The sequence below is a fragment of the Oncorhynchus mykiss genome, chromosome 12, assembly GCF_013265735.2.
Source record: "Oncorhynchus mykiss isolate Arlee chromosome 12, USDA_OmykA_1.1, whole genome shotgun sequence".
Classification (NCBI taxonomy): domain Eukaryota; kingdom Metazoa; phylum Chordata; class Actinopteri; order Salmoniformes; family Salmonidae; genus Oncorhynchus; species Oncorhynchus mykiss.
In genome coordinates, this window is record NC_048576.1 from 33,647,638 (window position 1) to 33,664,654 (window position 17,017).

A 17,017-nucleotide genomic window follows, 5' to 3' on the forward strand; every position below is an offset into this window, starting at 1 on the left:
TAACCGCCATCGATAAAAGACAGTACTGTGCAGCCGTCTTCATCGACCTGGCCAAGGCTTTCGACTCTGTCAATCACCGCATTCTTATCGGCAGACTCAATAGCCTTGGTTTCTCAAATGACTACCTCGCCTGGTTCACCAACTACTTCTCAGATAGAGTTCAGTGTGTCAAATCGGGGGGCCTGTTGTCCGGACCTCTGGCAGTCTCTATGGGGGTCCCACAGGGTTCAAATCTTGGGCTGACTATTTTCTCTGTATATATCAATGATGTCACTCTTGCTGCTGGTGATTCTCTGATCCATCTCTATGTAGACGACACCATTCTGTATACTTCTGGCCCTTCTTTGGACACTGTGTTAACAAACCTCCAGACGAACTTCAATGCCATACAACACTCCTTCTGTGGCCTCCAACTGCTCTTAAATGCAAGTAAAACTAAATGCATGCTCTTCAACCAATCGCTGCCTGCACCCGCCCGCTCGACTACCATCACTACTCTGGACGGTTCTGACTTAGAATATGTGGACAACTACAAATGCCTAGGTGTCTGGTTAGACTGTAAACTCTCCATCCAAACTCAAAGCATCTCCACTCCAAAATTAAATCTAGAATCGGCTTCCTATTTCGCAACAAAGCGTCCTTCACTCATGCTGCTAAACATACACTCGTAAAACTGACTATCCTACCGATTCTTGACTTCAGCGATGTCATTTACAAAATAGCCTCCAACACTCTACTTAGCAAATTCGATGTAGTTTATCACAGTGCCATCCGTTTTGTCACCAAAGCCCCATATACTACTCACCATTGCCACCTGTATACTCTTGTTGGCTGGCCCTCGCTTCATATTTGTCGCAAAAACCGACTGGCTCCAGGTCATCTATAAGTCTTTGCTAGGTAAAGCCCCGCCTTATCTCAACTCACTGGTCACCAGCAGCTCCAGCAGGTATATTTCACTGGCCATCCCAAAGCCAACTCCTCTTTTGGCCACCTTTCCTTCCAGTTATCTGCTGCCAATGACTGGAACGAATTGCAAAAATCACTGAAGCTGGAGACATATATCTCCCTCACTAACTTTAAGCATCAGCTGTCAAAGCAGCTTACCGATCACAGCACCTGTACACAACCCATCTGTAAATAGCCCACCCAACTACCTCATCCCCATATTGTTTTTTTTTGTTGCTCTTTTGCTCTACTTGCACATCATCATCTGCACATCTATCACTCCAATGTTAATGCTAAATTGTAATTATTTCGCCACTATGGCCTATTTATTGCCTTACCTCTAATCTTACTGTATTTGCACACACTGTATATAGATTTTTCTATTGTGTTATTGACTGTACGTTTGTTTTTCCCATGTGTAACTCTGTGTTGTTTGTGTCTGTCATGCCCTGGTCGAAGTATTTTGTGTTTATTTTCATTTATTTGGTCAGGCCAGGGTGTGGCATGGGTTTTGTATGTGGTGTGTTGGGTTTGTAGCTTAGTGGGGTGTTCTAGTGAAGTCTATGGCTGTCTGAAGTGGTTCTCAATCAGAGGTAGGTGTTTATCGTTGTCTCTGATTGGGAACCATATTTAGGCAGCCATATTCTTTGGGTGTTTCGTGGGTGATTGTCCTTAGTGTCCTTGTAACTGTCTTGTGTTAGTTTGCACCAGTTTAGGCTGTTTCGGTTTTCACATTACGTTTATTGTTTTTGTATTGATTCGTGTTTACGTTATTTTATTAAACATGAATCTCAATAGCCACCCCGCATTTTGGTCCGACTCTACTTCAACCGAAGAAAGCCGTTACAGAATCACCCACCACAACAGGACCAAGCGGCGTGTCAACAGGCAGGAGCAGCAGGAGAAGCAACAGCGGCAGCAGGAGATACAAAATAAGGAATTCTGGACTTGGGAGGAGATCCTTGATGGAAGAGGACCCCGGGCTCAGCCAGGAGAATATCGTCGCACCAAAGAAGAACTGGAGGCGGCGAAAGCGGAGAGGCGCCGGTATGAGGAGGCAGCACGGCGACGCGGATGGAAGCCTGAGAGTCAGCCCCAAAAATGTATTGGGGGGGCTCACAGGGAGTATGGCTACGCCAGGTAGGAGACCTGCGCAAACTCCCTGTGCTTACCGGGGGGCTAGAGAGACCGGGCAGGCACGGTGTTATGCTGTGGTGCGCACGGTGTCTCCAGTGCGGGTGCATAGCCCGGTGCGGTACATTCCAGCTCCACGTATCGGCCGGGCTAGAGTGAGCATCGAGCCAAGTGCCATGAAGCCGGCTCTACGCATCTGGTCCCCAGTGCGTCTCCTTGGGCCGGCTTACATGGCACCAGCCTTGCGCTCGGTGTCTCCGGTTCACCTGCATAGCCCAGTGCGGGCTATTCCACCTCGCCGCACTGGCAGGGCGACCGAGAGCATTCAACCAGGTAAGGTTGGGCAGGCTCGGTGCTCAAGAGCTCCAGTGCGCCTGCACGGTCCGGTCTACCCAGTACCACCTCCACACCCCAGCCCTCCGGTAGCAGCTCCCCGCACCAGGCTTCCTGTGCGTGTCCTCTGCCCTGTACCACCAGTGCCAGCACCACGCATCAGGCCTACAGTGCGCCTCGCCTATCTAGCGCTGCCAGAGCCTTCCTCCTCTCCAGCGCTGCCGGAGTCTCCCGCCTATCTAGCGCTGCCAGAGCCTTCCTCCTCTACAGCGCTGCCGGAGTCTCCCGCCTGTTTAGCGCTGCCAGAGCCTTCCGCCTCTACAGCGCTGCCGGAGTCTCCCGCCTGTTCACAACTGCCAGTCTGCAAGGAGCTGCCAGTCTGCAAGGAGCTGCCAGTCTGCATAGAGCTGCCAGTCAGCATGGAGCAGCCAGAGCCGCCAGTCAGCATGGAGCAGCCAGAGTCGCCAGTCAGCATGGAGCAGCCAGTCAGCATGGAGCAGCCAGAACTGCCAGTCAGCCAGACTCTTCCAGATCTGCCAGTCAGCCAGACTCTTCCAGATCTTCCAGTCAGCCAGACTCTTCCAGATCTGCCAGTCAGCCAGACTCTTCCAGATCTGCCAGTCAGCCAGACTCTTCCAGATCTGCCAGTCAGCCAGACTCTTCCAGATCTGCCAGTCAGCCAGACTCTTCCAGATCTGCCAGTCAGCCAGACTCTTCCAGATCCGCCAGTCAGCCAGACTCTTCCAGATCCGCCAGTCAGCCAGACTCTTCCAGATCCGCCAGTCAGCCAGACTCTTCCAGATCCGCCAGTCAGCCAGACTCTTCCAGATCCGCCAGTCAACCAGACTCTTCCAGATCCGCCAGTCAGCCAGGATATGCCAGAACCACCAGCCAGCCAGGATCTGCCGGATCCAACTACCTGCCTGAGCTTCCTCTCAGTGCTGAGCTTCCTCTCAGTGCTGAGCTGCCCCTCAGTGCTGAGCTGCCCCTCAGTCCCGAGCTGCCCCTCAGTCCCGAGCTGCCCCTCAGTCCCGAGCTGCCCCTCAGTCCCGAGCTGCCCCTCAGTCCAGTGGGGTTCTGGGTGAGGACTACTAGGCCATGGTCGGCGGCAAGGGTGGACTATCCAGGGACGCGAGGAGGAGGGACTAAGACTTTGATAGAGTGGGGTCCACGTCCCGCGCCGGAGCCGCCACCATGGACAGACGCCCACCTGGACCCTCCCCTATGGTTTTTGGTGCGTCCGGGAGTCCGCACCTTGGGGGGGGGGGGGGGGGGGGGGGGGGGGGGGTTCTGTCACACCCTGGTCGAAGTATTTTGTGTTTATTTTCATTTTTTTTGGTCAGGCCAGGGTGTGGCATGGGTTTTTGTATGTGGTGTGTTGGGTTTGTAGCTTAGTGGGGTGTTCTAGTGAAGTCTATGGCTATCTGAAGTGGTTCTCAATCAGAGGCAGGTGTTTATAGTTGTCTCTGATTGGGAACCATATTTAGGCAGCCATATTCTTTGGGTGTTTCGTGGGTGATTGTCCTTAGTGTCCTTGTAACTGTCTTGTGTTAGTTTGCACCAGTTTAGGCTGTTTCGGTTTTCACATTACGTTTATTGTTTTTGTATTGATTTGTGTTTACGTTATTTTATTAAACATGAATCTCAATAGCCACGCCGCATTTTGGTCCGACTCTACTTCAACCGAAGAAAGCCGTTAGTCGCACTGCTTTGCTTTATCTTGGCCAGGTCGCAGTTGTAAATGAGAACTTGTTCTCAACTGGCCTACCTGGTTAAATAAAGGTGAAATAAAATAAATAACAAAATAAAACCTGCGGTTGTTTACAAATATACATAGTCCGCCGCCCCTTGCCTTACCAGAGGCAGCTGCCGAAAATGATTAAAACCTGCTAGCTGTGTGTTAATCATGTCGTCGTTCAGCCACGACTCTGTGAAACATAAGATATTACAGTTTCTAATGTCCCGTTAGTAGGATATACAGTCCGTGCTCGTAGTTCATCTATTTTCTTATCAATTGATTGTACGTTGGCTAATAGGACCGATGGTACAGGTAGATTACCCTGTCGGAGACGGATCCTTACAAGGCACCCGGACCGTCGTCCACGATACCTCTGTCTTTTCCTCCTGCGAAAGAAGGGGATGAGGGCCCTGTCAGTCGTCCAAAGTAAATCCTTCCCCTCCGACTCGTTGAAGAAGAAGAATTGCTCCAGTTTTCATTATGACAAATCAAGCCAAATCAAGCCTAACATTTAGGAGTTGTGGACTCGAGTCACATGATTTGGACTGGAGTCTGATTTGAGTACAACATTTGATGACTTGACTTGATAGAAAATAAATAACTCAACTTTGACTTGGGACTGATGACTTTGTAATGTTTAGTCACTCATTTTGTGGCACAGAGTCTTCCTGGATTACTCTACATACAGCCAGAGACCCTTGCGAAAAAAAATGCTACAGTTTTAGTGAAACGCTAACTCAGCGCTCTGATTGGATCACCCAACTCGGAGGTCCAATTCGGGAACTCGGTCCTCTTTCGAGAGCTCTTCTGACTTTCTGACCTGAAAATCACTGACGTCATGATTTGACCTAGTATTTTTTCCAGTTGTTTTGGACTCGGCATAAATCGTATGTCTGTCATTTTTGTTGTGCGTAACAGGATTTCTATGTGCCTATTTCTATGCGCCTCAGTACGCATAGAAGTAGGCTACGTAGTAGGCTAGTAGGCTACGGCCTGCTCTCCACGCTTTGGAGTCAGAACGTTGAATAAGATAACATGATTGTTCCTTGTACGCATGGTGTTGAAATATCATTGTCTGATTAAGATGAATGTACCAATGTAACAATATATGTGGAAATAACCTTTTATGTTGTAGAACCAGTTTAATGGTTGCAATTGCCAATTGGGTAAAGGTATGGTCTCGGGGCCAAGTGTTTGTATTATGTAGGCCTACCCGTTTGAGCTCTTGTTTGATGGATTCGATTTGGTTTCTCAAGGGGAAGCTGTACAGTCTTGCCAGCTACCAGTGTCCGTTTGCCCATTTATATTTGGTTAATCGACTTGTATATTTTGTATGATATGGAGCTTTCACCATTGAATCGCCAAGTCTAGGTCCAAGAGGCTTCTAAACAGCATCTACCCCCAAGCCATAAGACTCCTGAACATCCATTTGCATTGCCCCCCCCCCTCTTTTTCGCAGATGCTACTCTCTGTTATTATCTATGCATAGTCACTTTAATAACTCTGCCTACATGTACATATTACCCCAATTACCTCGACTAACCGGTTCCCCCCGCACATTGACTCTGTACCGGTACCCCCTGTATATTGCCTCGCTATTGTTTTTTTACTGCTGCTCTTTAATTATTTGTTACTTTTATTTCTTTTCTTTTTTTAGTTTAATTTTCTTCTAAAAACTGCATTGTTGGTTACGGGCTTGTAAGTAAGCATTTCACTGTAAGGTCTACGTATTCGGAGCATGTGACAAATAAAATGTGATTTGATTTGACCTGTAAATAAATCTGCACTCTGAGCTGGGCTGATGTCATGCCCTTATGACTGCTACATGTCCCTATTTTTCAATTCCATAGGCTAATAAAGACATGTGGTAGACAAAATAATGAAAAGGTCTGTCTGGTAGCCTCGATAAATAGACAAAGAATTGTAGCTGATCAAGTCGTTGTGAGTATAGATTGTTTTTACTTGACTTGAGATTTGACTTAAACTTTTGACTTGACTTGCTCTTAGAATGCACAACTTGGAATTGACTCAAGTCGTGACCCGTTCTACTTGAGACTCAAACCTTTTGACTTGAGACTCGAACCTTTTGACTTGAGACTCTGACCTTTTGACTTGAGACTCTGACCTTTTGACTTGAGACTCGAACCTTTTGACTTGAGACTCTGACCTTTTGACTTGAGAATCTGACCTTTTGACTTGAGACTCAGACCTTTTGACTTGAGACTTGCTTGTGACTCAAATAATAGTGAATTGGGCCCACCTCTGGAAGTTACAAACATTAGAAGCCTTTTTTAACGTTGAATACACTAACATTTAGCATTTACTCCTATGCAGGAATATTCTCAGCAACCAAAGAGTGATCAACTTAAGATCCTACATCTATACAGTCATTCTGAAACAGCATATCTATCAAAAATAGTGTGTCACTATAGCTACACACTCAGATGGACAAAGTTACAAGAACATGAAAACATGCTTTTTGAAGCAGTTGATTAGTTAGATATCTGTAGGCTGTAACACCACAATAAAGGGCATTATTCATGCCATAGCGGTCTGTAGTTTGGTCTGTTCAGAAGTGGTTATTGTGTGCGAGCCTGCATGCATGTGTGATTTTAGAGGAAAGACCCTGAAAGGACACAATGGTGTGTGTGTGTGTGTGTGTGTGTGTGTGTGTGTGTGTGTGTGTGTGTGTGTGTGTGTGTGTGTGTGTGTGTGTGTGTGTGTGTGTGTGTGTGTGTGTGTGTGTGTGTGTGTGTGTGTGTGTGTGTGTGTGTGTGTGTGTGTGTGTGTGTGTGTGTGTGTTTTCAGAGGAACCCAATAGCGTTACTATGGTCAGTTTGGAACAGATGAGGCAAATGTTGTGGGTTTCTTACTCAGAAATTAAGCCCACATGCATATTCAGTAGAAACAGAGACTGGTGACTTGCATCAATGCATGCGGTTTGTGCAGAATGGAGCATGTGAAGATTTTCATCTCTCACTTTAACCCAAAATGACATACAAATGCAAATCACTGATAATGATTTGGTAAATGAGCAATTCATGTCCATTTTACTGTCTCGGCATGCCAGTGGTTGCAAACTAACATTTAAATGGTCAACCCTGTTTCAAATTGCAGTCCAATGAGTGCCCAACAAAACCAGTGTCGACTCATTCCCCCAATCTGTGTTCTCAGCTTCCGAAACGCATATGACTTCTAATTAACTAACACATGAAGTGGGTACTGAGCATATAGGTAGACCACAGCGCTGTCGAGATGTAAGAGCAGCACCCTCAGACTCAGGACCCATCTTCCTCTTCCCCTTGTAGGACCCTCATTTCATTTTTTATATTTTTTATTTAACTAGGCAAGTCAGTTAAGAACAAATTCTTATTTACAATGATGGTCATGTGGACTTCATGCTCCTACCCCAGCACAAACTCTGTTGTTCTTTTGAATAAATTGATTAGTGATGAGACTTGTGCCATTTTCTCTTCTGTGCTTTAGGAAGAAAGAGGCCATGTTTTTCAGTCACTGACTGGTGTCATTCCCCTGTAAGCTCCTGAGGTGAACTCAGATGTGAAATGGTACTGTACTGTACCAAACCCTGACCAACAGTAGGTCTTCATCCAGACGTTTACAATTGCTATCATAGACACCGCCCAAACCTGCCTGTTGGAGTAGACCACTACGTTCATCACCCTGGAACTAAGTATACATTCACATGAATATCTTAATCAGCCAGACGCCCACCCATCCCACCACCAGAATAAATTATCCAACACTATGTGTGAATGGAGTTAAGTGGATAGCCACATGTGGGCTCATTGGGTTGTGGGAGTGTAAATGAAGTCAGGGATATTCCGGCGTGCCTCGCTGGTTAGCGTTGACAGGGAGGGGAGAAGCCCCCCACAGAAAGAGAGAGCACTCAGTGTGTGTGTGTGTGTCTCAGGCCTAACCACCAGCAGGCTCCCAGATGCTCAACACATGAACAGATAGATGAGCAGCAGCCAGCCAAACTGGCACTGGTGTTATATATAAATATATATTTTTAAATTTTTATTTAAATTGAACCTTTATTTAACTAGGCAAGTCAATTATGAACAAATTCTTATTTACAATGACGGCCTTCACCGGCCAAATCCGGATGATGCTTGGCCAATTGTGAGTCGCCTTATGGAACTCCTAATCACGGCTGGTTGTGATACAGCCTGGATTCGAAACAGGGTGTCTGTAGCGACGCCTCAAGCACTGAGATGCAGTGTCTTAGACCACTGCGCCACTCAGGAGCACTTCTAGAGAACAACCCAAATAAATAAACTGCCTGGTTCAAAATTTAACAGAATAGTACAACTGTTTGCTTATTGATTGAGTTTTTTTCAAGTATGTTTTTAAAAAGTAAAATGTTAACAGACCACGGCGCCACTCGGGAGCAGTGAGGTGGTTCATAGGAAAAAAATAACAAAAGTGGCCTCGTCATTTGAATACCGCTAGCCAAGCCTGTTTGGACAGGCAAGATACAATAATTACATATTGGTTGGTTTTCAGCATTATCATTGCCATCATCATAAACCCTGGAAGGGAGTCTGTGTGTTGGTCTGGGTGTGGCTGGCTGTTCTGTGTACAGTCCTTCTCATACAGAGAGCCCTGTATCACTACTGTGACATCATATAGGCTATATCTGTCCCCAGAACAAAAAACTACTCACTACTGTACTGTGAATTGCCTGCTGTTGTCTTCTCCATTAGAAACAGAAATGGTCAAACAGAGAGCATACCTGCAGATGTTTGAGGAGACTGAACTAATTTCTTATACATCTAGATCCACCCTAGGACTAATTTAGGTGTCTGAACCCATATGAAGGCTGATGAGCCTTCTACAGGATCTATAAAAACATGATATGATGGTAATGTCCATCATTCAGACATAAATAATCCATAACTGTAACCCAATAGTCATTTTCCGTAAACCATTATCAAACACATTGGTTACTGAACCTCGCACGGCTTACTTGATTTGCAATCTGAAAGTAATATGATGTAAATGTTGAAGGGTGAGAGTCTGTAATGTGATAACCATTACATGTGAAACATAAGAGGATGAAATGTGAGAGAAAACGAGCCAATGTCCTTCTTGTCCCTCCCAAAGGCTGATATGTGAATATCTCTGTGGAACTCTAGGGTCAGTACTATTGGGTTGTGTGGTCATAGTCACTGCATATCACATGATTTCAAAAATAATGAACAAAACCCAGCGACTTTAATACAGTTCACTTTATTAAAAGAGAAAACAGCTAAAACAGTATATACATACATTGAAAAACAGACACCCACCATTACACAGACATTTACACATAGAAACGTAAACACACACACACACAGACACCAAAAAAGGGGGCTCCCTTATGGAACAGGACGTTCTGAAACTGCCAAGGAAAACATACTCCCTGAGCCAGCGGGACCATTCCAATGTTATCCAAGGATGTTGCTTTTATAACCAGGAAAAAGTTTCCCCCATATTCCAGAAAAACAAAAGTCATTTCTCAAAAGGTAAGTCATCTTGGCTCTGCGGATTTATGACCACAGAAAGAACATCTAATGGTCAAGCCATGATTTCAGCTTTTTCTACAATTGTAAATACAAACCCTGAAGCAAAAACAAGAAAAACAGTACCAATAAAATGCAACATTAGACAACAAAAAAATGCAGCTATTGAGCAATAGTGGAAACTGGAAAGAAGTGTGTGAGAGAAAAGAGGAAAGTGTAAAGGGGACCTACCTGAGGTGAGGACTGTGTGTACCAGAGCAAACACTGGCTGTATGTCACAATAGAATGTTTGCAATAAGGTGTGTGCTTTCCTGATTCTCTGGAAATCAAGGGGACTGAGCTAAACCCCGGAAACACACACCCTTTTAAAAAATGGAGACACATACACCAATGGGACACATTCACGGCAATACATTTTCATGTACAGACAGACATAGCGATAGAACCACTTTAAACAAAGTCAATAAAGAATACATCGATAGAAGAGTAAATAAACAACAGACTTGTGTCTCAAACATCATTTTACAAACAGAGGGGCTAAGAGAGAAACTATAACATCAGAACACGCAGCTCAAAATGGGAACTGATGCTTCAGCAATGACAACACCACCAGACGGACAAGGAGAAAACAGGATGCTGGTCAGATGAAAGAGCCCGAAATGTCAGACAGCCTACAGACTGTTGTCGCCTTGCAATGTAACAGCCAACACCAGTCTGATAAGCTATCTGACAGGCCGAGAGTGTGACGGACATGCCTAAGACACACACGCAACACAAAGAAAGAACACGAAAAAAATCCTTTCATTACTTACCCTGAGAGAGAGAGGCTGTATTTGAATAGTGTGATTAGCAGAGCTGCAGCAGAGCGGAGGGAGGTAGGCTCTGTGCGTTCAACAGTGCCCCTCTGTTTTGAATCTACTCGACTGATTTGTCTCCTGGCTCCGTCACTGGGGCAGTGCAGCGAGTTCCTAAGAGGGTTCACTCGAGGTAATGCCACAGAAGCTTTTCACTGCACTCGATCTCTCTCTCTGCTTGCTCTCTTTCCCCACCCTGCCTGCCTGCCCGGAGCTCCCAAACCAACATACCAGGGCAACGGAGCAGAAAAAATAGAAGAAAAAAAAACATTTCACAAGCAATTAAGAAAAAGAGGAATCTTGGATCACGAACCAGCTGACGTTATCCAACGAGCTTAAGATACATAAAAAAGAAACATTGATGGCATAACATCATTTTTTAAGTGCTGCCCTTCCTTTCCTCCTTCCTTCCAGAGTAATGGTGAACATGAGCTTACAGAGCGTCCAAGCTTTACAGGCACTGAAGACAAAGGGAACACTTACCACGAGCTTCAAATCAGGCACAAAATATCTTATAATCCCCTAAATGATCTTATGAACTAAACAGATACCACCAAACACAACTTGGGATCCGAATGAAAGGCTCAATAAGGAAGAGTAACAAAAGTTGCACACACTGAGATCTAATTCAATCCATCAGTGCATCTGGTTGGTTGAGGAGCCCTGGGTCTGACTCATGTGCTCTCTTATTGGAAGTAGAACAATAACTCCAGACAAAGGGACCAGCAGATTGATTCATGGATAATTTATCATGTCTGAGCCAAAGGTGATCACTCTGGAATTTTAAAGCGTACAAATTACATCAATAGCAGTACGTATGTAGGCCTACAGATACACATCGGGTTCTTTAACTCCCCATTTTGATCGATTGAGATCTATCTACGGCAGATTTGTAGAAGTAGAATTTGGAAAAACTGATTCATAAGATTATTAACAAGGAATCCATTTAATGTTCATAACCTTGTATTACCATAATGCCACAACAGTTGAAAAAAAACAACGAAAATAACAACTCCTAATAAATTAACTGGGAAAAAATGATTAGGCCTCGGGGAACTTAAGTAATATATAACCTTAGTCAAATAGAACCCATCCAGCCCAAAAAATGTAAATTAAAAAATAAAACCCGTCCAAGCCAAACATAATCCCGTAAATAAAGTGGCTCTATGATAAGACCATTAGTTGTAGTACTGGAAGCTGGACCCAAGAATACTTAAGGCCTCGCAGAGCTGCTCACCCACCCACACACAGTCACCGTAGAGCTGCTCAATGAAATGGATGTCCTATCCATACAACACCACACCAAATTGCCAACACCTACCTTATAGTGAACAACCACTCAAGGAAACCAAAAACTATGAGCCATCATCTCTATAAAAAGCCTGGCAAACAAATAAATGAAGTCCAAGTTCAAGGTAAACGGATAAACTTCATTACCACTACAGAAACAAAGAAAACGGTTCCTTCACATGGTGGATGTCCATCAATCGATAACATGGACGCCCATAATTGGGATTATGACGGTTTGTGTCTCATTGGAGATTATTGGTAAAGAGCGAAAAATTAGGAAGAAGCAGAAAGTTTGTGCTGGGGATTATTTGAGCGAGAGCCCAGAATGTATGCTAGGCTAGCTGCTCTCCTCTCAGTGTCGCCTTCACTTGCTTTTGCCCTCATTGTACTTCTGCGGCTGCTGGCGCTTGGCATAGCTCTGGGCTGTGGAGTTGACGATGGAGCAGACAAAGAAACAAACCATGACCACGATCACCTTCTCAAAGACCCACAACAGCCAGTTCGTCCTACGAGGAACAGAACAGAAATAGAAGGGCGAGACGCTGATTTCTATGGAGTCTACCTCCCTTGTCTTTGGTCCCTGATGCTAAAGTAGAACCTATGTTCTATCTGTGTGGGATGGGATCCGCTCCCACATCCATCCATGTGCAGGACCGAGATCAGTGGTAGTAAAAAGCGAACCCGCCAACCTCCTCCCTCACCCCTAGTGACCCCAACTGGCAGCCTCACTCTCCCAAAGTTAAATGACCTCTTTTCTCCTATAACTGCAGGAGGTTCAAGTTACAAGAAAAAAGGAACATTGTTCTAGAAACAGCCTTAATCTCTCGTTGTGCAACTCAGTCTCTCTTTTCCTTTTTTTTCTCTCTCTCACTAGCTTCGGAGGAGGGAAAATTATAAAAACGTTTTCAATGAATCACTTTGAGAGAGGGAGACAGCGACCAAGAGCGAGAGAGAGAAAGAAAGGGAAGGAGAGAAAATGAAAAAAGCTTTCAAAGAGATATGGCTCCAGCTACAACTGACTCGTTCTGTTCCAGACTGCTTTTTTTGATGGATTGTCATTGGCAGGGCTGGGGGGACCCCGCCCCGGTCTCTGGTCCCCAGTCAGCGCTAGCAATGGGTTCAGGCAGGGCACTCTGTGACACGGGGGAGTGACTGACCACTCACACACACCCTTCCATCCACTCAGACTGAGCATGACTCAGCATACCTACTGCTAACACTGTTAAGTGATAACAGCGGTAACACTACTACCAGAGCTACAGCCAGACCCTACACTGGCCTCCTCTCCCTCAGCCCCTCCTAAGCCTGCCCAGCCCGCCGTGCACCCAGCGAACCCGCTCCCTGTCACTCTAAACGCTGCCTGAGGCACAGTACTATTACATTACTACTGCTGGACTACGGTATCATCTGCACTGTTGATATTCATCCCACTACTGTAGAAGAAAGACAGTCAGGGAGAGATGGAAGGATGACAAATCGGAGAAAATAAAAGATTGAAAAAAGAGAGAAGAAAAAGGGATTGAAAGGAAAGCACATTTGAAATGGAAAATTAATGAGAGAAAGAGAGTGAGTGAGAAAACAAAGAAAAGTGGAAAGAATAAAATAAAACAGCGAGGGAAACATATTCTTCAGAGAAAGGCCCCTCCATGAGGGAGGTGGTGAATAGAGGGAGGTGGTAGAGTACAGTAGAGGATGAGGTACTTACGGCTGGGGTCCCCTCTCCCGTGCATCTTGGCCCTCTGGGCCTCCAAGTACTCCCTGAAGGGCTTCTGTAGAGAGGCGCCCAGCCCTGGGATAGCACTGCCACACAGCCAACAAATTGAGGGAAAAAGAGAGGGAGAGAGGGAGGGGAAAAAGAGAGAGAGAGGGGAGGGGGCAGAGCACGTCACATCATTGTTACTCACCACCAGGCCAAGGGCAGCAACAAAGGGAGACATGCTGCACTGCCTCCTGTACAGTGTTGCTTCCCCTCCCTCCTTGCTTCCATCCTTCCACACAGAGTGTGCGCGCGAGAGAGAGACTGCGGTCTCAAACAGCTCATCCCCACAGACAGGAATTCAGAAAAGACCAAAAAAAATTAAACACTGAAAAGTACAGGATGTACTGAGAGCTACATATCCTACGCACTTTAGCTTGTTTTTTGTTTTTTTGTAAAGAGAGAAAAGAAAAGGGGAAAAAGTTGGCTTGTCCTCTAAATCCACAGACACACACACTGCGGCTTCGGCACCCACACATCCGTGAACCCGTTCAACTCCCCTGCACTGCTCCTCTCCTCTTGGCTGCAGCGAGCAAGTAGAAATGAATGACTTCTCAGAACTCTCACATTTATCACCGGCGGTTCCTGTAAGAACTGGTTTCAGCCAATTAATGAGGAAGTGAGTCGTGCCTGTGTCATCACTGGCTGAGAGAGGGGGAAGGCCCTGCCCTCTACCAGCCATAGGAGGAGAAGGCTCAGTAAGACAGCCCATATTAGGAAAACCCTTTACAAGATTCAGCCACCAACTACAAGCACACTGCCCCACCCACCCCCACCCCAACCCACCCCACCTCACACACACACAAAGAAGAAAGGAAGAGAGAGAGAGAGAGCGAGAGCGAGAGAGAGAGAGAGAGAGAGAGAGAGAGAGAGAGAGAGAGAGAGAGAGATAGAGTAAGAGAGAGAGAGAGAGATAAAGAGAGAGACAATGCTCTGGAACAGAGAATGGCCCATCCCTAGTCAGGAGTTAGTGATTAATCACTGAACAAATACATACTAAAGACCTTCACTTATACTCTTTGGTGGCAGAACACTGTCAATTATATCCCTTTACCACCATTGTTAAAAGCATTCCGACTCCTTCTGTAATGGCGGGTGGGGGTGGTATGTTCCAAGACACAACTCAAAGCACAAACCGTATGTTCACAAAAGGCAGGGCATGGTCATATACCAGGACTGATAACTTACTTTGTCTTTCAAACTACAGTAATTCCCTACATGCTGAACACACACGTCCGTGTGTTCTCTCACATACACACACACGCTCAGGCGCACACACACCTTCCCTCTAATTGTGTAAGAAAACAAGTTGTATCAGCTTCAGCGTTTGCATGAGTTTACAACAGTTACGTTTCTTTTAATCATTAACCAAACACAGAGTTACCGACATCCTCATCAGGAATGGACAGAAAAAAGGCTGCAAATCACAAAGAGAAGCCTAGAGATGGATCATGCTCAACTGACACAATAAAGAACACCCAAAATAAGATTCAAATAAGGATCGAAAGACCAACTGAGGAAGATGAGTGGATTAAAGTTTAGTCCCCTACCCCATTCATCCTTCAAATTCTTTAATCCCAAACACCTTTTACGCACCTAGAAACCAAACTGCTTCCAAAATGCTAACTAGTACAACAATCCTAGTAATAACGTAACTCAAAGACAAACAAATACATTCCAAAATCAAATGAGATTCAATTTCCAACTGACTAAAAACTAACTGACAAGAACAAAGAGAGAAAGTCAGGGTTTGAGAAATAGCGGGCTCAATTCATGCCCTGTACGATGAGCAATAGTGAGTCATGAACCCGGCGCAAACACTCAACAAGTAGACAGAAACTCAAACCTAACAGTCATAAACATGCTTTTAATACCTTAGGGCTGTATCTGTGTGTCCTTATGTACATACATCTACCTGTTTTGAGCTTTTGGAACTCTCTCAAACGTTCTAGAACTTTCTATAGACCAATGCTTTGTGAACCTTCTGGACTTAAGATGTTTCTTCTAATCTTGCTTTGTTTTATATACCTGTGAGTATTTTAAAAACCTTATTTTGTGCTGTATTTTTGTAAGAAGCTCAGACAGTGATTGTAATGTATTTTTGTTGAAGAGGAATTTAAAAAGTGACATTAAAATCAAATCACATTTTATTGGGTGCATACACATATTTTGCAGATGTTATTGCGGGATATATAGACATTATGGACAGCGTGTGGATAGAAAATGTATATCTATCTGTAGTATACATAGTATAGAATAGTATATATACAGCAATAGTTGAATAGGATGGCATTGACTAGAACACAGTATATACATATGAAACGAGTAAAACAGTATGTAAATATTGTTAAAGTGACCAGTGATTCAATGTATATGTACAGAGGGCAGCAGCCTCTAAGGTGCAGGGTTGAGGACCAGTGAGAATGTGAGTATGTAGAATCTGGAAAAAGTATGATTTCTGAAGGCATGCATTAAAATGCTTGTGATGTAAAACATTGTTTTTAAACTGTGATGACTGGTCATTGTTGTAGTAGATTTACTCTCTGTGAGTTTTTAAATGAAATGTTTTCTCTTCAATTCTTTTTGTCATCACGTCCTGAGTTTGGTGGCTCGTTAATCATAAGAGGGAGAGTGGGAGTAGCTGTATTTAGTTAAAATCCAAATAAAATAGTGTTATTTAGTCAACTTTAAATTCCTGCTATTTGCTCAACAGCTACTGAACAAACCTAGTAACCACCATGTTTGTTGAAATCATGTGGTTTACAATACTAGAACATCAATATATTTACTATTCACCTACAGTGTGGGTCTAATAGTGTGAGTGGGTGGAGAAATATACACATATGTGAATTTAATAACTAAAGAAAGAATTTAAAGCAAACAAGAAAAACCTAGACACTTTTAGAATTAACTACACAATCAAATACAAAATGAAGATTTCCCTATTAAAGAGAAACATGGCTTTTATCTAGTTTCCGTAATAGGGATATTAAATAGAGCAGTCATAATTGATGTTTATGGATTCTAGCAAAAATAATGTCAATGGTTTCAAAATAACATTTCTCCCTAAAATAACGACAAGCAAACATAATTGTAGTCAACTGAACAAAAACGTCTCACAAATGTAAATGATAGATTTGAATCAATTCTGTCAATTCGGATGAATAGATCATTCTAAATCTATTCTACATTGAATGCTACATTCCATTTCTCACATTGAATGAGTTAAGTATATTTTCAGTGAACCATAATAAGGGAGTCAAAATAGGAATCAAATGATGCAAACCGACGGAAGAAAAAACATTGCAATGTCTCCGATGGGAGACAAAACTATTATAATTCGCAGGTTAAAAAGATATCAATTTTGAATAGCTAAAATACCATCACAATATTCAGTGATAATTTAAACGATTGAAACTTAAGCATTAGATATTCATAAAAA